This window comes from Monodelphis domestica, chromosome 2, assembly GCF_027887165.1.
Source record: "Monodelphis domestica isolate mMonDom1 chromosome 2, mMonDom1.pri, whole genome shotgun sequence".
Lineage (NCBI taxonomy): Eukaryota > Metazoa > Chordata > Mammalia > Didelphimorphia > Didelphidae > Monodelphis > Monodelphis domestica.
In genome coordinates this window covers 134,972,231-134,993,607 of record NC_077228.1, presented here as the reverse complement: position 1 = coordinate 134,993,607, position 21,377 = coordinate 134,972,231, and the positions used below count along the sequence as shown (strand labels likewise).

Here is a 21,377-nt window from a genome sequence, read left to right as displayed (position 1 = left end):
CCAAGGATGAGAGTCAGTCAGTATCTATGAAGCAATAAAAGGTACACCTTTCATGAAATATCTACACTGACAAGTCTGAAATTCCCACTCAGAGACATCTCTTTTCCTTTGTTGTTGGTTCCAGAATGCCCTTGTAAAACTTCAGGTAAGTTATCTGAGAGATATGGCACATGAACTCATTAAAACCATTAGCAAATTAGTAGTATTAATTTATCTGGTTTGCTACTAGTTGAAACCGGACCCCTATGCATTCACAAGCTCTTCCCACTTGGCTTCTCCTTCAGTGTTCTTTTTTGGTTGAAGTTGATGTGGAGGGTGGTTTCTAGAACTGGGTCGATCACACATTTCTATCTACCAAATCTTGTTCTCATAACTTCACAGCAAAAGCATAAAGCAAAGCATAAACAAAATATGCTTATATGGCTCCACAAGCATCAGCAGAGATCCACCAGAGTCTCTCCAGCCATTTTATGTGCTAGGATATCCTGCCTTTACTGGACCCTAGAATTCACTCCACTTGTACCCCAAAATGGAATCAACTCCACTGATCTCAGCTCTATTCTCTCTTCTGCCTCTTCTGTTCCCCACCTTCCCCCATCTCACTTTTTTCCTCCCTTCTTCCCTCTCTCTTCTTATCCTACCTTCCTCTTCTTCCTATAATCTCCCTTTAGCTCCTCCCCTTTCCTCCCTTCCTCTCTTCCTTTCTCTTCCTTCTCTCCCTCTTCCCCTCTTCTTTGTAACTTCGCTCCTTCTCTTCCCAAATGCTCCCCTTTTCCCTTCCTTCCTTTCACTTGTGAGAGAGACTGACACTAGAGAAAAAGTGCCAAGCTAAAGTGTGTGAAACTGATCATCTTGATGGGGAAGGAGCCCCAGGTGTGGATTCCGAAGGAGAAGACTCTGACTGGGAGAGGAGTTGGGGGCTTTCCGTCTTGAGAAGCCCAAGACAGAAGATGGGAAAAACTTTCTCCTGAGGGTCACCCACTTTTCCTGCTGGTGACTGGAAATCTTTCTCCCCAACATTTCCCAATTGAAGGGACTTTCTGAAGAGAAACATAAGCAGACTTTACCTCAGCTCCTGTTGTCCAGGGGTGAGTCAACCTGACTTTCTCTCAGGGGGCTCAGGCTGCCAAGGACTGAGTTCCCCCCAAACTCGAGGAGGGAGGGGAAAGGGTTTATCTAGAGACAGGGATGCCCTTTTCCCACTTTCCTTTTCTCATTCTTCCCTGCCCATTATTCCTTTTGTATTGTAACCTGATTGAGTTAACATTAAAAGTTATCTGTTCCCCAAGCTGAGTGTGAGTGAACAGATCAAGGGGAGACCCTTTGGTCTCGAGTAGTGGAGGGAGAACAAGAGGGACAAGAGTGAATTGGGGAGGGCAGCTTTAGCTAAGGAGGGAAGGCAGAAAGGGAAAATCTTCAAACCCCTTCTCTTCTCTCTGAACCAATCCTAAACATCAGCTGTCTCCCCTGTACCCCGCTTTGAGAAGGGGGGGTCTCCTCTCTTTCCCTCTCAATACTGAAAGTCTTAATTTTTTTAATACACTCTGCAGAAGGGTTGAGATTGCAGCTGAGTCATGATGTTGAAATCTAGAAAGTCAGAAGCACATCTGAGAAGGGAATAAAGGTTGGCCAGTCTGAGTCTGTCCCAAAATGAAGGCATCCCCAGGAGCATCTCACCATATAAGCTAATATATATGAAGTGCTTTACAAACTTTAAAAGGGTGATTAATTGGTAGCTATTATTAATTATCATCATCATTATTTTTCTTTCTTTCTTCCCTCTTTCTCCTGCTCTCAGCAGAGAGGCTGACTGCCCATTGGCTCTAACAAAAAACACAGACCCTAGGAAAGGGGATGTATCTACAACAGCTAAGGACAGTTATAAGAATTTCCAAATGGGGAGACAACATAAGATGGGATGGAAATCATCTAGAGGGGCAATTCCAGCGAAGACAAAAATTTTTCCTAATTTACAATTTTACTTTTGCTTGGTTAAGCATGGTTAAACATATCCTCTAAGGAAGCCCCCCCCAGGATACATTATGGGGTGCAGGGGGGGTCTGGCCTTTCAAAGGCTACAAAGTGGCAATTTTTCCACCATCCCAACTTGTGTGTAAAGCTGTCTACTAAAGTGTAGAGGGAATTGCAATCTATGTAAGTGAAAAGAGTATGCAAACCAATGCAATCATGGATCTTTGAAGGACTGAAGTAAGAGCAATATGGTTCCAATGAATCTTCAGTCTAATAAGGTAGCTGTTTAATGAATTTTTTTAAAAGAAAATCATTATTGTGACTTTGTTTCCATTTTATAGGTTTTGATCAAAAAGGTTAATTTGTATTGATATGATTGATTTCATGGCAGATTTTAGCTGTGCAATTCAGTTAGTTTTCATTAGATGGGCATGCTTTAGACCCCAATGGACTAATGAGCCCAGGTATGGATAATTAGTCACTTCCTGATTCTCTTCCAATCCTTGACCAGCTTTTCCCTCCTCCTTCCCATATCCTATTATGATACCAGACGTAGATCACCTGGGAGAGAAACTGGAGCTGTGGTTTCACTGGTAGAGGGAACTCCCAAGTCAATAAACTTCCTCTATAACTGCAGGTGGACACCTTCTCTGCAACCTCAAGTCTAACAGAGTTGCAAAAGGTAAAGTGACTTTTCAAAGGTCACCTGACCAATATATGTCCAAGGTAAAATTTAAATCCAGTCTTCTTAGCTTAGAAGTCAGTTCTCCTAACACTACACCACACTGCCTCTGACTAAGTTGACCTGTTTCATTATACCATATTGCCTAGAATCATAGTTTAGAACTACAAGAGACTATAAAAAAGCACCTAATCCAATGCCTTCATTTTATAGATGAAGAAATGAATGCTTGGAGAAATTAGATGGGTTTGCCCACAGTTACACAAAGGATCCAAGATTTAACATATTTTCTCTCATTTCAAATCCAGTCAACTTCAATTGTTATTTATTACTATTTAATCTCACTATAGTTTTCCTTGTTCTGCTTTAAAGAGAAAAATTCACTCACCTATAGATGTTTCATTTATTATTTTTTTAATCTCTCTTCTTATACATATAGCTCTTTGATTCTACTTCTGTAGCAAGGAAAGAGAAAAAGAAAAAGAATATGATGGCCAAGGTCACCACTTCTCGTGACTGTCATTGTCCTAGTCTGGAGGTTTCCTTGACAACCTTATTCCAGTCTCTCTTCTTTCTTCTAGCTTCTGAGGTTCAAGTATCTGGGCTTGGGGTGGGATCTTTTAGTTGTTTCTATTATTATAAACTTTATAAACATCAACAAAATGGAAAGAGCCCTGAATCTGATGTCAGAACATCTCTCTTAGAATGACAGCTATGCCATTTAACTACATATGTGTCTTTGGACGAGATTTAACTTCAATTTCCTCAGCTGTAAAATGAGGGGGTTCTACAAAACAATCTTTAAGCTCCCTTCTAGCTCTAATTCCATAATAAACAAATAGCCAAGCAAAGTAGAAATAGGGAAGAGAATCATACATAAAACCATTATTGCTTAATAAAGGAGAGACAGATAAATGAACAAAAATAAAACAAGCAAGGAATGTGTGTGTGTGTGTGTGTGTGTGTGTGTGTTTTAATGTCTATCTGAGGTTTGGCTACCTTTGACTTTGCTCTCTTTTTTTCTCTGTAATTCTAGTAAACATGTTTACACTGCTAGCTCTACTACCAGGTCATTCCATATTTCCCTGTATTCCTATCTTTTATAGTTATCATACTTTTATAGTATCATATTCTCTTAAATAGGCCATAATTTATTTGTCTATTCTCCAGTTGTTATTTCAGATTTTTTGCAATTACAAATATAGGGAGAGATTTTTTTCTAATAGTTTTTTTTTCCTTTTTAATTTTGTTTAGAGCAAAGTCCTAGTGTTTGCTATTGTTTTTGCTCAGTCATATTTGACTCTTCCCATTTGGGACTTTCTGGGCAAAGATACTGGAGCGCTTTGCTATTTCCTTCTCCTACTCATTTTATAGGTGAGGAAAGTGTGGCAAACAGAGTTAAGTGACTTGCCCAGGATCACCCAGCTAGGATGTGTCTGAGACCAGATTAGAATTCAGGAAGACGAGTCTTTTTGATTCCATGCCCAGCAAAGGTCCAAAAATACTACTGTTTTTAACTATTATTGTATATTATTATATTGTTTTCCAAAATGTTCACACAAATCTATGATCCCACTAACAAAATATCTGAGCCAACACTGAATTTTATCACATTTTCCTTATCTTTGCTATATAAGTCTGATTGTGTCTTGAGCTTGTCTTGATTTGTATTTTTCTGATTACTAGGAAGCTGGAGTATCTTTACATATAATTATTAACATTTATCTTTTCCCCTTTGAATATCATCTGTTCAACAATAAACATCTAAAAATGTATTAATTAGTTACTTTGTTCAAACTGTTGCTAAGCACTAGAGATACAAATACCAAAAAAAAAAAGAAAGAAAAAGAAAAAAAGAATTCCTACCCTCAGAAGAACTTCTATTCCAGGGGGCAGTCACAAGATAATTTCCTTTGTGAAATCATTTTCATCCACTGACTAAAGAACTTTATGCTTCTCAAATATATTAAGAACTTGTTTGCATATAATTTACACTTTAGACTGATTAATTGATTCAATAGAGCAGTCTGGCTTTTCTGTGATTCCCTTAATGACAGGAGAAGAGACTTAAGTACATCCAGTGGTATCCTCATAAATGTTTAATAATTGGCTCTCTGAGAAAAATAGATGGATGCACGACAAACTTTTAAGTTTAATCTTCTCTATTAACATTTCCTCAAGTCTAGACAACTGACAAAACAATAAATGAAGCTCTGATTTGTAATGTTTGCCAAGGCATAAATGCTTATCCTGAAATTTTAACAATCCATTCTCTCAAGCCAGTGAGAGCTAGCTCTAGCATACCTCTGACTATATCTCATCATTCCTAGCATCTCCTGTAACATGACACTCTGAATAAAGGTAATGTTTATTAAATAGAGAAATGGGATTTTTTAATTGAATAAAGAGATGACATGTAGCAGATAGAACAATCTCAGAGTCAGGAAGTTTGGGGTTTGAAATTATCATACCATTTTAGTTGATCCTAATTAATGTTGATTCATTTTTTTTCTGTAACTGCCTAAGTCATGATTCTTTGTCTCTGAAATTAGAGAAATTCATCTGGTCTTTAATGAATTCAGTTTAGAAATCTAGTTCTCTTACTTATCACTGTTCTTTTCTTGCCTCAAGAAAATCTGTTATCCTTGAAAGATGCAGATGAACACCAGGAAGTCAGGTCTAGTATCTTTACACCAACAGGCTATCCTTCAAAAATATCTGGTTGGTTACCCAAAGAAGTCTAGTCTACCATCTCTAATCTTGCAAGTGAACTTTAAACCATGAACATTTTAGTCACAGGAGGGAAGGAGGAGGCTGCTACTTGTCCCTCATTCCAAAGTCCAACCAATCATATTGTCTCCCGTGCCTCAGCTCTGTTACCAATAAAATTTATTTCACCATTCAGTATATTAAGTTCTTTTAATCAATCCAAACTTTTTCTTTGCCTACAAAGTTCTGTTCCTCCAAACCATAAAAGAGGCTTGACCCTCTTATTTAGGATCTTAACTTTGCTAACGAAGCTGCAGGCCGATTTATTGGTAAAATCATGCTTTCCTAATAAACTGATCATGCTGTGAACTTTGTGCCTCAGTTTACTTTATTTTCACTATAACAAGTTTAAGTCCCACTTTAGACATGTATAAGCTATGTGATTACAGGCAAACCACTTAACATCTCAGTTATCCAGATAACTCTCTCTAAAACTGTATGCTACACACTTAGTTACAGATTTGCAGTGGTAAATGAACTTTTCTCATTAGGAGTTCCCTGCACCAATAAAATTACAGTTCTCTTTGTATCCTTAAAAGGAGTTAAGAACCCCCTTGATTATGTAGCAGTGAGGGCCCAGCTGATATTTAAACCCCAGCTCTTTTTATTATCAAATGTTTTAATGCCAGAAGAGATCTAAAAATTGTCTAGTTCAACCCCTCATTTTAAAGATGAGGAGACTGAAGATTGTGAAAGTTAAGGGCCTTGTTTAGTGTCACACAAGTAGTAAAAAGAAGAGGCAAGATTCCAAACTAGATCTTCTGCCTGCAAGTACAGTGATTGTTCTACTTCACTCATGTCTACTCAGCTTCTTATAGATTTAAAAAAGAAAGAGGAGGGGGAAAGTAATCATCAAACTGTTTAGTTTGAAACAATTTGCCATGGACTTACCCAAATAAAATATATCATCTCCTTTTTAGTAGTCACTTCCATCTAAAATAAAATAGCCAAGAAGGATGGGGAGTTCCTTTAATTTTTAATTTGGAGGTTCCCATCCATAATAATGCATAATTTGAATATACTGTAAATATAGTAAAATGCCCCAAAATATTGTGAAAGAAATCCCATAGCCAGGGCTATGTAAAGGAGTTAAAATAATGAGCATTTTATAAGAATCCACTTGTTACCCTAGCAAAGGTGTCCTTTATGAGAACATGATAATAGCAGCTCCAGCCTTTAGTTGGTAGAAATAAAAATAGAGATACAACTAATGACTGCAAGCCAGCACAGACTGTCTCATTTTGGTGTTCAGTATTATAACATGTTACATAAAAGGCAGAAAAGTAGTCAAGATAACAGCTTCCTCAGTTCCTCTTCCTGGATTATCTGCTGGCCCCAAAACTAAAAGGTCCTGAGATTTTTTTGAAATTATCAGTGCCCCACTCTCATGAGAAAGAGTCAGAGAGAGAGAGAGAGAGAGAGAGAGAGAGAGAGGGGGGGGGGGGGGGACACAGACATCATTATAAAAACTTTATTTGACATTGGTCTTTTCCCTAAAATTCTGGGGTGGGGTTCTCCCTCAACCACAGGAGCTATAACCAACTGAAAAAAAGGGCAAAGTTTTATTAATTTTTGACCATCATCCTTCAGAAAAGTGGCATTCAGCTATGATTTGGAGCCTCCAAAAATCAGAATTTCAGGATTAATTAAAATAAAAGTAGGAGGAAAGGAAGCAATAAATAAGGAGCCCTATTTTCATCGGAGTTCTGAAATGACCCAAAAAGTGATCAAGGAAAAGAAAACCAGGCAAGGGAGGCTGGCCAAGTCTGCATACTACAAGTAGAGTGAACTATGCCATGGCAGTAAAATACCATATGGTTTTCTTGGTAAAAATTAATCAATGAAGAGGCATTTATTAAGGCCCTACTCTGTGGCAGGCACTGTATTACACACTAGGGATACAAAGACCACAATGGAAAGCTCCTTGCCCTCCAAGAACTCACATTTAGCCCCTCTGGGTTACCTGAACTTGCACTCAAATTTATGGCTTGGGTCATCAGAAGGTAGTGCTATATCAGGTTTTAGGGTTTACTTTGTGGGGTCCCCCTTCTAAAATTATAGTTCATAACTCCCCACTAGTGCCCTTCCCACTAATAATCAACCTGTAAACACAATTACCTCTTAACATACACATTTACTAAAATGGTTTAGTCAAAAAATAGCTATGGAACATTCTCTCCTAAAAATCTGGGGTACAGTCTCCCATAAATACAGATAGCATCTATGGAAACCATGAGCTCAAACTTGTAGTACAATGGTAATGAGGCATATGTGTAGGAAATCATGTGCCAAGGCAATTTACAATCCAAAACTAGGAGGATCTAGAAAACTTTGGTCTCTTGGCATAGTCCTCTCTTTAGCCTAAATGTCATTTGCCAATGTGAGCTCTTTCCTGAATACATAGCCAGAACTTTGAAGCTGATTCCTCTCTTGGATGACTTTCTCTGAATCTGTATCTCTCTGAAGTGTCTCTACTTTGCCAAATATGTCTTAAACTCCCAAATGCTGAATGATATGTCTCCTTCTAAGTAAGTTACTACTAGACACCATGGCATAGTCAAAGGGGTAGGAGGAGAGAAAGAAATTCTCTCCCCTGCCCATACGAAGATCTTATTCTAAAATATCTCTCAACCTCTAACTCTCAAACTTTTTTTTTTCATTTAAAAGTCATGGGGGGGGGGGGGGTTGACCATCTTCTATTAACCAATGAGAATGACCTTTCTGATTCATTCAGAGAAAGGCATTTGTATCTAATAAAGCAATCCAAGCATAGACATACCTTTGCAGTTAATTAAACATCTCACTTTTGTTATTACATTCTAACCTTTCAAGGCCAAGGGATTGGTCAAAGATCAACTTCCTTACAACAGTATATGACAGAATACATACAAAATAAGTGCCTGGTAATTTTAGGAAAGAGAATGTAACTAGCTGGGGAAGGGAATATTAATCAAGAAAGATAGAAGGTAGAGCTTGAGTTGAAAAAATGAAGAAAGTGGGGTAGCAAGGTGGCTCAATGGATTGAGAGTCGGGCCCAGAGATGGGAGGTCCTGGGTTTAAGTATGACCTCAAACAGTTCCTAGCTGTGTGACTCTGGGCCCCATCACTTAACCCCCATTTCTTAGCCCTTACTGCTCTTCTACCTTGGAACCAATAAACAATATTGATTCTAAAACAGAAGGTAAGCATTGTTTTTGTTTTTGCTTTAATGAAGAAAGTTTTTGTTTATTTTTTTCTGAAGAAAGTAAGATATTCCACAAGGTGGAAAGGAAGAAGGAGAACATTACAGGAATTAAGGACAGCCAATACAAAATCACAGAAATGGAAATGGAGTGTCATGTATGAGATCAGAAAGAAATTCAATTTGGCTGAAGCATAGAGTGAGAGAAGGGGATGAATTATGAGATTGGTAAGATGGACTGTGATCAGGACATAGAAGACTCTAAAAGTCAAAGAGGTTTATATTTTTATCTGAGAAACAATAAGAAGCCTGTGGCATTTCTTTATTTTTTTTATTTTTTTTTAATTTGGTCAATTTCAAATATTATTCCTTGGTTACAAAGACCATATTCTATTCCTCCTTCCCCTCCCCCCACCCTTCCCATAGCCGACACGCAATTCCACTGGGTATTACATGTGTCCTTGATCAGAACCTATTTCCATGCTGGTGATGTTTGCACTAGGATGTTCCTTTAGGGTCTATAACCCCAATCATATCCCCCTCAACCCATGTAATCAAGCAGAGGTTTTTCTTCGGTGTTTTTACTCCCACAGTTTTTCCTCTGAATGTGGATAGTGTTTTTTCTTATAGATTCCTCCAAGTTCTTCAAGTTCACTGCATTGCCATTAATGGAGAAGTCCATTACATTCGATTGTGCCACAGTGTATCAGTCTCTGTGTATAATGATTTCCCTGGTTCTGCTCCTCTCACTCTGCATCACTTCCTGGAGGTTGTTCCAGTTCCCATGGAATTCCTCCACTTTATTATTCCTTTGAGCACAATAGTATTCCATCACCAACAGATACTGTGGTATTTTTTTAAGGGGAGTGACATGGTTAGATCTGTAATGAAGAAAAATTATTTTGGCAATTATACCAAACATGGATTATTTACAGTGAGATGCAATTACATGTAGTGAGGCTATACAGTGGTCCAAAGGAGAGGTGACAAGGTTCATTTTACCCATCTAGATGACAAAGGACTCAGGATGCTAAGGAACCAAGTGGGTGCCACTGAAGGACAGAGCCTGGGTCTTCTATTTCTTCTCTATCCCCTGGCTGACTAGCACCAGACTGGATGTGTATAAGGTCCCAAAGAAGCGCTTCTTGATTGTTCTTAGGGGACTGGTGTTTTTTCCCTGACCTTCACAATTATGCCAATTAGATTAATGGGGCAAAAGAAATAGCAACTTAAGCCATAATTCCAAGATCCCCAAGAGCATCTCCACTTTACAACCCCCAAAAACAACCACACTGTGTATCCATAGTAGCCCCTCCTTTTCACAGGTTACATGGGGACTATTTGTTGCATGAATTAGGCAGACATAAGTGGTGTCAAGAAAACATCAATAATTTCTTCTCTATTTACTTGTAGCTGTATAACCTCACTCTATACATCAGCTCTAATCAGTGCTTCATGGGATCCAAGAAGCAGAGACATACTTCTTGTCACTCTTTTTGTCACCTAAAAGCTTCCCATGACTCCACTTTCACCAACACTAGTTCTGCAGACTGAGTTTTCCACCAGAAATCTGATGGCAGGAGCCAATGAGCATTAATCATCCAGAAACTTTTTCTAGGTTCACTCAAGCACCAACTGTAATTATTCCTTAAGGTAACCTTAAGGTAACCCAGGGTATAGAAAATTAGGAAAATTGTCCTAGGCTGTACACTCAGGGTCCCTTATGGGTCTGGTAATTGGGAAACAATTCAAAGAGGCAATCATTTTGAGAAAAGGAACTAACTGTTAGAAAGAAAGAAAGAAAGAAAGAAAGAAAGAAAGAAAGAAAGAAAGAAAGAAAGAAAGAAAGAAAGAAAGAAAGAAAGAAAGAAAGAAAGAAAGAAAGAAAGAAAGAAAGAAAGAAAGAAAGAAAGAAAGAAAGAAAGAGAAAGAGGGAGAGAGGAAGGAAGGAAGGAAGGAAGAAAGGAAGGAAGGAAGGAAGGAAGGAAGGAAGGAAGGAAGGAAGGAAGGAAGGAAGGAAGGAAGGAAGGAAGGAAGGAAGGAAGGAAGGAAGGAAGGAAGGAAGAAAGGAAGGAAGGAAGGAAGGAAGGAAGGAAGGAAGGAAGGAAGGAAGGAAGGAAGGAAGGAAGGAAGGAAGGAAGGAAGACCCAAGTTGAGGCTCATATAGATAATCAGACCATATTACCTAAAGAAAAGCAAATAGAATTACCTCACCTAGTTTCATATTCATTACTCGGATTATTTATTGTGCTTTGGGGCTTGTTTTCCTCTTCAAAATTGCCCTGGATATATATTTTAACCAGATTTTACCTGTGTGAAAATGTTTTTGAGGAAAAAATACATATGTGATCTAACCAGGGTACTACATCCCCAGGGAAGGTCCTAGGTCCTACACCAGATATACATAGACACATCCCTCCCAGAAGTAGCATGGCATTTTATTTTCAGAAACTTAACCTCATAAGCAGAGGCAGCTATGGCTTATTGGATAAATAGAGAGCTGGTCTTGAAGGGAGGAAGTCCTAGATTTAAGTCCTACCACTCTGGAAAATCACTTAACCTCTTATAGTAGCAAGCAGTTCTCCAAAACTGTAAGTTGCAGAGTAGGTACCAGTCTTTGTTGGCATGGAAAGTTCCCAAAAGAGATGAAATCATAGATTCTATCTGAAAAATTAAAAGCTACATTTAAAGCTAAAGGGATACATGGCTTGTTACCTTTGGGAAACTAGACATGGAGTCCACCAGGAAGGCACCACATCTTACATCTCTGTATCTTCCTTGTCTATCAGTGGTAAGGATGTCAATAATGGTCGTCTAGCACAGGGTCCTGCCTACTCAAGAACCTAATTTTAAGAAACTGAAGAACAATAAGCTAGAAATACATTAATGAAATCGAATTCGATGTTATATTTATGGGTTTATCAAAGCATATCTATATTGTGTTCAAGCAATCTAACTCAGGCCAGACCCAAATAAGGCTGATTTCCAATTGAATCCCTTCTATTTGAATATATATATATATATATATATATATATATAACTATTAGGGTCTTGCATGGAAGGCATCCCTAGGAAAGAATTCTGGTTCATTCTGTAGGTTGTTTAAGAATTCTGTCTTCCCTTCAGGAAGGCATGTACTCTTGGAGAGGACACTCAACAGCAGGGCCTTAGGAAGTCCAGATGGTGAGTGTAACTCCAGGCTATTCTCAAACCAGGACCAGCCGGAAAACTGGGAGCCAGAATCTATGTTTAGTCAAAAAACTGGTGCCTGATAGCATGAAAATAGAAACTCCCTTGAACCATCTGGATCCTTTCAATAAATACCTGAATCTTAGAAGTAGAAGGAACTCCAAGAGGTCATCTAACCCAACTCCCTTTCCTGCTGGCAAAACTATTTCTAATTAATTTAAAGTACCAGAAGCAGATAAGTGGCTCAATGAATAGAGAACCAGGCCTAGAGGTAGGAGGTCTTGGATTCAAATATGACTTCAGATACTTCCTAGCTACATAACCCCTAGACAAGTTGCTTAACCCTCATTAAACTCTTACCTCTTGGGCCTCAGAACCAATACACAGTATTGATTCTAAGATGAAAAGTAAAGGTTAAAAAAAAATTAAGTACTTTCTGCAATGCCTAGAACACAGTTCAACAAATTTCCATTGATTGACTGACTGACTCCATATTAACCACTAAGTTAATATTCATCTGAAAGATCTCCAAGAGACAAGATCCACAGATTTCTTCACCCTTCATATTCCACCAGACTCCTCATTCCTAAATATTGTCCTGGAATTCCACCTGGCACAAACTACCCCAGACATGTGCCACCTCACCTAGCACACACACATACTATATATATAGAGAGAGATTTATGCATGCAAGTGACACCCACCCCATCCCAAATGGCTGTATGCTCTGGTGCCTGTAGCAAAATTGTTGTCTCCCCAAGTATACCCTCCTCTCTACCTCGAAACTCTCCCACTTTCCATCTCTGGCAATGTGATCTAACGTTTCCAATTGCCTAAGTCCCTAAAATGCCCTAAAACCAAGCTTCGCATCCTAATCTTCCAAGCTGCCACCCCTAAGATTTTCAATCACCCAAGTATATCTCACAATCTAAGAGCTAGAAGGCATGTCAAACTGAATTCAATCTAAACTTGAACATGAATCCCATCTATACTGTCCCCAAAAACTGTTTATCCAGACTTTGCTTGAAGACCTTCAGGCAAGGAACCTGCTACCTTCCCAGGCAGTCTATTCCCATTTTGGATGGCTATCATTATTAGGATGTTTTTCCTTACTTCAAGTCTACATCTGCCTCTGCAATTACTAATAACTGTTCTTTGTTTTGTGTTCTGTGGCCAGGCCAAGCAAATCTAATCCCTCTTATCTATGATATACATTCAAATGCTGAAAGACAACTATCAGTCACTCAAAGCTTATCTTTTCCCATCTAAAGAATCTGGTTTTCCGAGGGGATGCCCATCAATTGGGGAATGGCTGAACAAACTGTGGTATATGTTGGTGATGGAGTACTATTGTGCTAAAAGGAATAATAAAGTGGAGAAGTTCCATGGAGACTGGAACAACCTCCAGGAAGTGATGCAGAGCGAGAGGAGCAGAACCAGGAGAACATTGTACACAGAGACTAATACACTGTGGTATAATCGAACGTAATGGACTTCTCCATTAGTGGCGGTGTAATGTCCCTGAACAACTTGCAGGGATCCAGGAGAAAAAAACACCATTCATAAGCAAAGGATAAACTATGGGAGTGGAAACACCGAGAAAAAGCAACTGCCTGAATACAGAGGTTGAGGGGACATGACAGAGGACAGACTCTAAATGAACACTCTAGTGCAAATACTATCAACAAAGCAATGGGTTCAAATCAAGAAAACATCTAATGCCCAGTGGACTTACGCGTCGGCTATGGGGGGTGGGGGGGAGGAAAAGAAAATGATCTTTAACGAATAATGCTTGGAAATGATCAAATAAAATATATTTTAAAAAATAAATAAATAAATAAATAAACAGGGAGTGATTTTCACCATAAAAAAAAAACAAAAAAAAAAGAATCTGGTTTTCTTCAAAGGATTCTCATATAGCATGAATTCAAAGTCTTTCATCCTCCTCCTTCTTAAAACCTTTCCTCTCTCTCTCTCTCTCTGGATACTGACTTCTTCCCTACTGCCCACAAAGATGTCCAAAACTCCCTCATTCTCAAAAATCTCTCCCTCCATTCATCCATTCCACTGCCCTATCTCCTCCCTTTTGCAGCTAAACTCCTCAATAATCTACATTATCTCCCATGGATGCCTCCACTTCCTTTCCCTTCACTCTTGTCTTAACTCTCCTCTGTCTGGCTTCTGACCTCATCATTCTCCTGAAACAGTTCTCTCCAAAGTTACCAGCAATCTCTTCACTGCCCAATCTGGCCTTTTCTCAATTCTCATTGTTCTTGACTACTTCACAGCCTTTGACATTATCAGTCACCCTTTTCTCCTTGATACTCTCTCCTCTCTAGGCTTTTGTGGCACTGCTCTTTCCTGGTTCTCCTCCAGCTGATTTTTCCCCTCTCACTCTCCTTGGCTGGATCTTCCTCCAATTCATGCTCAATAACCCTGGATGTTCCCCCAAGGCTTTGTCCTTGGGTATTGTAAGCTTTCAAATGTTATATAAATGTGAGTTATTATTATAGGGATGTGAAAGGCTTTGAAGACCAGAAAGGGTAGTTTGGAGGGCAATGAGCTAGGGGGCTTCAGTTATTTTATTTGTAAAACGAGGAGGCAAGATTCTCAGGTTCCTGCCAACTCTGAGTCTGTTGTCCATTGGTAGTTCATAAAAAGATCAATTCTCCCTGAAGATCAAGTCATACTAAGGACAACTATCCAAGGAGAAACAAGACGTGAAGAAGATTCAGGAATGATTACCAGGACACTGAAGCTACCATCAGACACTGAGAGTTACAAGCAGAACAAGGCATTGGTGCTATCACAGCTAAATGTTCTCAGAAAGAGATCTGTTACCTATTATTATTACACACAGATAAGTCTCCCATTCACCCATGCTTCCACTAATCCTCTGCACCTGTGCTGGAAGGGGTATCTTTGCATCTGAACTTAGAGAGATTTCTGTGTAGCCACGTAAGTCTCTTTATTTCTTTTGTTAAGTCTCTTTAGACATGTCCTCCTTACCTTCCTCAATGGGACCATCTGTATTTTCATGGTAGGGATCCGAGAGCACAGGATCTTACCTTGCTTTAATCTAAACCCCTGCAAACCTGCTCTCTCCTAATGCTTTTATCGTGATACTCAACTCCAGCTTTTTCCCCTGCCAAACTGTTCCAGACACAGGTGACAGTAATGCTTCCTAAAATAACAATGGGTACCTTGTGGAAGGTAAGGGGTGCAAACGATAGAACTCTAGGCCTAGAGTCAAGAAGACCTTAGTTTGAATCCACCTTCAGAAACTTATTAGCTGTGCTACTCTAGGCAAGTCATTTAACTTCTGTCTGCTTTGGATTCTTCAACTGTAAAACAGAGGGGATAATAACACCTACCTCCCAGAATTGTCCTAAGGATAAAAGGAGATATTTGCAAAGTGTTTAGCACAGTGCCTGACACAGAGTAGGGCAGATAATAAATGCTTATTTCCTTCCTTCTTTTCTGCTTATCACTCTTTCTGCTTCTCAGAGTCATACCCAGTCTTTCGGAGCCAGCTCCTGTCCCACATCTCCCATGAGACCTGCCCCTATACCCTGTCTTCAGTCATGTCTCCTTTCCATGAATTACTGCAGCATTAATGTCTCTGCCCCTCTCTTGGCATCATTCTCTCTACTTGAAAATTACTAAGACTACACTTGGCTGACTCTAGAATAAAATTTAAGATCCTTAGTCCTGGGTTCTACACTGCTCTTTTATCATGGAAAGAGAATTGTTAGTGAAATAAGAAGACTTGGGTTTGTCTCAACTCCATTACATCCTAGGTAAATCATAAGCATGTCACAATCTCACTGAATTTCTGTCTCTTTAAGCTATGAAATGGGAGAAATAAAATGAAATAAGTGCTGGAAGAGCATTGGAACTATAAAATGCTATGTAAATATCAGTTATTCCTCTCATTAAAAGTAGTAATAGTAGTGGTAGTGTGATAGGAGCCCAGTAATGAATGTCTGTTGTACAAAACCAGGCTAACTAAATTCAGAGGATCTTATTATCAGATCAGCTGTGAGGTTATCCATTTTTAACCAAAACAGCATTTTGAGATCATCTATGGAGTCACAGGGTATTGAGATCAATGTGGATAGAGGAATTTTCCATATTGATAAAACCACAGGTCTTTGATATATTGGTATATACTGCAGTAACAATAATAGGTCTCTCTACAAAGGTATTATTTGAATAACAGTTTAATTTCAAGATTCAAAAAGGCTTGGTCAGTGGAATGCCTATCTGGCAGGTTTTGCCAACCTGGGAATGTTCAGGAACTTTCAGATATAGTTCAAGGGCCAGTCTAACTAAATTCTCATCACAGAGACCCCCATAACAGTTTTATAGCAACCCATAAAGATGATCCACTAAGTCTTAGAGAGGTTGCAATCGATATCAATGGAGAAAATATTCACAATGACAAATTTACTGATCTCTACAGAAGCTTCAAGGTCACTGGCATGGCCTCAAGCGAGCCAAATTGATCTACTCACTGCCCTCTTGTCATCATGCCTTTGTTAATACCATAATCCCTGCCTACAACGCCCTCCCTTCTCCCCTTCCCTTTCCACTCACCCTTTCTGTTTGTCAAAGTCATACCTAGCCTCCAAGGTCCCATTTCTCCCATAAGACCTCCTACGCCCTGTCCTCAATCATTTCTTCTTCCCATTAGTTCCTGTAGCATTAATGTCTATCTGTACCCCTCTTCTAGTACGATTGGGATGAATGGGAGTGGAGAGAGACCGAATACTGGATATGGTGATTGGTAGTCAGCTTTATTTATCTTTTCCATTTGCCAATTAGACTATGAGCTACTAAAGGTCAGGAGCCATGTCTCACAGCTTTTTGTACCCACACCCAGTGCTGAGCACAATTACAGGTGATACTGAGAATGAAGTCCCCCTTTACCCCCCCAAACAACTACAGAGGTGCAGGTCCTGTTCCTTAGGAGTTAACAACCCAGCTGTCAGACTAGGAGATGATGACAGTGCTAGGGAAAAGGAAGACTAGAGCCTCTATCACAATTATGCAGAGATAGCTAATGATTAGGTGACATGATAAAATACTTTCATCACCTTTAAATAAAAGAAGTAAGAAATAGAAGGTGTTATTAAAAGAATCATCCTTTGATGCTAGAAAGACTGTGCAAAGTCCCAAGTAGAAGGTGACTTGTTCTGCCTGCTTTCTTACTAGCCTGAGGTTCCTTTTTCTGGCAGTTTAAATTACAAGTGAAGATAGCACCGTTATTCATATTGGCAGAGATGATTGGCGGCGAATTTTATCAAGATACTTTAAGTACCACATTAGGAAGACTGCTTTCAGCACTCAGATAATTGACTGGTGAGCTGTCAGGCACTTTTTCACTTAAATGCATTTTTTTAATTAAAATAGGGCAAAACATTAACATTTGTGAATTATTTTCATTGTTCACAGCAGTATAATTCACAGATTTTTAGCTGGAAAATGCCCTTTCATGTTGACATCCATATCTCAGAGTCAGAAGCTTGTGACATTAGCATCACCCAAGGCCAAATTGGGAAGCAGAGTAAATCTTCAAACTAGAAGGGACCTAGAAATTTAGTCCAGCTTCCTAACCCATATGAACTCCACATTCTTAGCAAGTTCACTTTCTGATTTAGCATATCCTGTGACAAAGAGCTTGCATATTCAAAGCTGGACATTCAGATTTTGAATTTGTTAGAAAAATTCTTACTTGAGGAATTAGAAATATCATTTGGTATATCTCTTGGCCCAACAAATGCCCTCATGGAAAAGAGCTATACACGGGGCAGCTGGGTGGCTCAGTAGATTGAGAGCCAGGACCAGAGAAGGGAGGTCCTGGGTTCAAATCTGACCTCAGATACTTCCTAGCTGTGTGACCCTGGGCAAGTCACTAAACCCCAATTATCTAACCCTTACCACTCTTCTGCCTTGGAACAATACTTAGTATTGATTCTAAGACAGAAAGTAAGGGTTTTAAAGAAAGTGTATGGATTGAGTTCTTACATGGTTTTTCCATGCATTCCACATCACAGATTCATCCCCTGCCCTTGTGTGCTCTTGGTGGCAAGGGGCCTAAGCAAGTAAATGGCCTTGAGCAAAACTACCTCTGCCTCTAGAAAAGCAACATCAAAATCCATATGCTGAGGATAGTGAGTCAGTTGTGTCTCTTTTAGCAATGAAATGCCAGCATGAGGAAGCTTGAGAAAGAGCAGAGATGTAAAACACATAGCCTGCATACACAGACCACAATACTCCCAAGTGTGGCCCAAAATAGATTAAAATGGAGTTCCTTTCTGATTTTAATACGTATTCAGTCATTTTTCAGTCATGTCCAACTTTTTAGGACCCTATTTGGGGTTGGCTTGACAAAAATACTGGAGCAGTTTGTTCTTTTCTTTTCCAATTCATTTTACAGATGAGGAAACTGAGGCAAAGAGAGTTAAGTATCTTGCCCAGAGTCACACAACTAGTAAGTGTCTGAGGATAGATTTGAACTCAGGAAGATGAGTCTTCCAGACTTCAGGCCTGGCATTCTATCCACTGTGCCACTTAACTGCCATGATTTTAATGTGCTGATATATTAATGGAACATACAAGAGCATGTGATTTTCTAGTATGTGGCCCATAGAAATCCTTACGTAAAGTTGATTGGCCTCAGTTTCTATTTAAGTCTGACTCTATGTTATAGAGAAAAGTGTTTTGGATTTGGAGTCAAGACATTCAATTCAAATGTGGCATCTGTCACTTCTAGTCTATGTCTATGACAATTCATTGCTTCTCTCTGGGTCAGTTTTCTTACCTATCGAGTGATAAGAACAATAGCATTTGCCTTTCTAACTCACCAAGATGTTGCAAAGAAAATGCTTTATAAACCTCAATCTGTTATAATAAATTTGAATTGTTATTATTAAAACTCTGTCCTCCCAGACTGGCTGCTTTGAGCAACACCTGGGCACATTTATGCCTGTAAACATGTCTGTTCCTACCAGCTTTATTTGGGAGTCTCAATTGTTACATCAACTAAGGAACCATCCCTAAAATATTCAGGTTTCTGTTGTCAGTGAATCACTATTTAGGATGAAAAAAAAAACCAAATAATGATCCTCAGAAAAATTCTATCCTTCATCAAATTTCATTTAATTAAGGAACTAATCAATAGGAACTTAACAAAAAAGATGACCATATTGGTAACACTTAGGTTGAAGAAATATAATAAAGAACAAGTAAGAAAGTGTACATTAAACTTTCTGTGAACCTTAAAGGCTCGTATGGATACCACTATTATAGCAATCCAAAGTATAGTTTGCCTCTGCATTTTACTTTTCCTTTTTTCCCTTCACACCTTTACTCATTTACCCGTACTATCTCAATACCCAAGGCTGGAACTGCATGGCATCAGAGACACACTACTTGAAAAAGCAAAGGAATAGGCATCAAATGATTGAAGTTCGGTTTGGGCTCTTTTCTTTTTGAGACTCAGTTTCTTTATTTGGATACAAGGGGAACAGAGACCTAGAAAGAGTGACAGAAAGGGATATAAAAGTCTTCCAGTCCCTCAAATGTTGCTAACTGACAATTTAAAACACTTTTTACATTTCTCTATATCTGAGTGTCAAGGACATAATACAAGGTAAAATTAATTTGCCTGCCCCAAGCTAAAAATCAAAGGCAATATGAAAGATTTCCCCCTGAGTAGTTTGGTATAATATAGAAAGAAAAAAATTATATATATATATATATGTATATACATATATATATATATATATATATATATATCTCAGAAGTAACTTGAGGGGTCTTTTTTTTTTAAGCAAACAGGTCCTTTATTGCTAAGGGAGTTAGGACTGGGATTCAAAACATGCCCTAACTCCACTCCCTCAAAAAATAACATTAGTGTCCACATACATCCCTCTCTCCCTCTCTCCCCAAACCCAGATGATTAAATTAACATAGAACCCTCCTTAACCCACTCCCAAGGGCAGTGGGGACCCTACCCCAGCCAGATGGAATGCCAGTCTGGGTGAGACTTGACTGAGTGCTCAGTCTTGGCTGTGGGGCTAACTAATAAGACAGCAAGAACAAAAGACAATGTGTAGATGGCACATTGACAAGTTAGTCTCACAAAAAAACAATGACACTCCCTTTGAGGAAGAAATCATAGAGGCAGAAAACAATTGCAGCAAAAAGCTACAGCTCAGGAGAAAGGAAGAAACTCCATCAAAAGGCAACATCAGAAACTCAATAGGAAAGTGAATGACAACTTTAGAAGCAGAGAGGGACAGCAGCTACAAAAGTGGAGAGGGAGAGAGAGATCGAGATCCAAGGTGGTCCTCTAGCATTCATAACATTAATTACAGAAGAAGAAGAAGGAGAAGGAGAAGGAGAAGGAGAAGGAGAAAGAGAAGGAGGAGAAGAAGAAGGAGGAGGAGGAGGAAAAGGAGGAGAAGGAGAAGGAGAAGAAGAAGGAGGAGGAGGAGGAGGAGGAGGAGAAGAAAGCCATTGAAATAAATCTAAAAGTAAATACTAGAGTACAGAAGGAGTTTAGAAGAAATTGAAGATAATCAGATGGTTTGGGAAGTAAGAGGCTGGATTTATTATATAGTCAGTTCTGCTGTAACATGTTTTGAAAATGAGAATTTGTTCCAATGAGATTAATATATTACGAACATTTTGAGCATAATGTGAACTTCAACATAATGCATAAGTTTGCTTCTGCTAGATTTCTTCTGTGAGAAAAGTGAGAATTCAAAAAAGTATACCACTTCACGATAATTTACACACACACACAATTATTCCAATGCCCACTTCTACAAGAAAACATCAGGTCTTTGTCAAGGTAAAGTGTCATATTTTTTGCATATCTTCTAGAACAATGAGAGCTGTGAGCAGAAAAGAGTTGACCCTGATTCTGTCCCCCATAGCGTCTAGATCTCCAAGAGGGCCTCTCCAATTTGCTCATGCAGCTCTTTATTGTATTTACGTATTCCTGATCATTTTATATTTATAAAACTGTGTTGCCATTTTTATTAGGTTCCTATCTTTTATTAAAATGTCCCTCTTGATCATTTTGAGCATTGTTCCCATAACCTCATTTTCCCCATAAGTTATATGACTTTTATTGTGTGATTTTGCATAGCATGGTGTTTTGGGGGAATGCATCTATCATGTTATGGCACATATGTCTGTACATTTGAAGCCCACATAAGCCCTGAGCATCCTTATTCCATGTCCAACTCTCACAGATGCATCTCAGGACCCAAAGCACGAGTACATCTGCTCCTCAATATTATAGAAATACCTCTTATGGATTGTGGGGGAGAGTAATTCACTAATGCCATACGATCAAACCCCTACCACCAGTATATTCTCCCCAATATCATCAGCTAAGAATCATCTTAGTTGCCTTTAAGTAACCTTTACAAATGAATATTTATTTTTCTTACTTAAATTTAATTTTTTTTATTTTTGGTTCCAAATTCCCTTCCTCCCCACTCTTCTCTCATCCACTGAGAAAGCATGAAATATGATATACATCATATATATATTAAGTCATGCAAA

The 21,377-nt window shown here is 38.8% G+C and overlaps 1 long non-coding RNA gene across 2 annotated transcripts in view; it reads right to left on the bottom strand.

Annotated features, from left to right (window-relative positions):
- Window positions 1-8,953: 8,953 nt before the first annotated feature.
- The window catches only part of LOC103095797 (uncharacterized), a 177,060-nt gene continuing 164,636 nt past the window's right edge, over window positions 8,954-21,377 (bottom strand). For both annotated transcript variants that reach the window (XR_008916228.1, XR_008916227.1), the window contains one exon: window positions 8,954-9,484. This is a non-coding gene — a long non-coding RNA (uncharacterized LOC103095797). The remainder of the gene's footprint in view (window positions 9,485-21,377) is intronic.